Genomic DNA, 1,464 nt, shown 5'->3' with positions numbered 1-1,464 from the left:
ATCAAAGAATATCAAAACATGGAAATGGGCGTAGAAATTCCCCACCTCTACATGTCTCCAAATATACATTATTATTGTGTTTTCATTCCTTTTTAGTTTCACGTATAGTTTTACTGCATGATGCTCTGTAAAGCAACAATATTAGTGGTATATCGGTCCATATTATATTCGTTTCACACTGCTATTGCTAGAATAGGATTCGTGTATTGACTGCTGATATTTAATCGAAAATTGATTCTCTTCATTTTTATTCTTAACTAATGTTGTTGGGTGTAATTTTTATCATACTTCTTAAGTAATGTTGTTAGATGTAATTTTTATCATAGAATATGTTTTTGTATGTGTTTTTTCAATCCTATTTAAAGAATGTACAGCGAAAGTTTATACTCGATAAAATTGAGAAGAAGATTTATTTTTGTTTCATTTTATTTCAAAATCCCATTATTGTGGATTGAGGGAAAAAGCTGTGTTGTGTTAGTACTTAGTACTATATGATTATTGCATGGTTCTCCTTTGTTTATTACTCTAAATTCTTTGTTTTTCTTTCCATTCATATTTGGGGCCAATAACAAATGCTGCTACCAATCATGTATGCATTTCAGTTCAAATGTGTTCACTGTTCACATAGACGATTGCTCTAATTAGAAGAGGAAATTTGATGGTGCACACTTTTGTGGGGTTATCGTTCTACAAGCACCAGACGTTTGTATTCGTATCAACTGATGATTTTTATTTATTTATTTATTTTTGATTGTTCATAATATCACGTTCAACCCAATCCAACCGATTAAAAATTAATTTATTATGGATCTAAATTTTAGTTAAGAGTCTGTTATTAATATATTGCTATTGCATACCAAAAATAGAATTTAAATATTCTAATACATATTTAATTAAACGAGTAATTTGATCATTCGACCAACCCAAGTTTAAAATGTTTAGAATTATTTATGTGGTGAGTTTTTTACTAATTTCAAAAAAAAAAAAAAAAAGATAAGCACATGCTTCAATCTTAAAATGTTATATTTCAACGATTTACTTTTAAAATGATAAGATGTGTAGCGAAAAGACTACAAAAATTTTAACTTGTAATATTTTGGTCCTTCCAACTGAAAGGGCTTTAGTTTATCATTCAACAAAAAGAATTTAGGTTTTATAAATTTTAGATTTTTACAGAAGATAAAGTATAATGTTTTATTATTAAATATTTTTTTCTCTCATATTTTTTCTTAGTTTTACTTATGAAACAAATTTATATATATTATTAATACACTTCTCACATATTTTATCATATTTTTTTCTCAATTGCATTCTTTAGAGTTTGAATCCTAGACCTTTGAAGTGAGAAAGAAGAGACATGTGAGTTAAGACTCATTGGCAACTCATTACTTTTTTTTTTTTTTTTTGGACGGAGACCCGGGCCAACAGTCCGGCCCAGGTCCAGAACAGAGATCCAAACCCCCC

Source organism: Arachis ipaensis, chromosome B3 (genome assembly GCF_059453495.1).
Source record: "Arachis ipaensis isolate K30076 ecotype BB chromosome B3, ASM5945349v1, whole genome shotgun sequence".
Taxonomy (NCBI): Eukaryota; Viridiplantae; Streptophyta; class Magnoliopsida; order Fabales; family Fabaceae; genus Arachis; species Arachis ipaensis.
Note: the sequence above shows the minus strand (reverse complement) of the source record.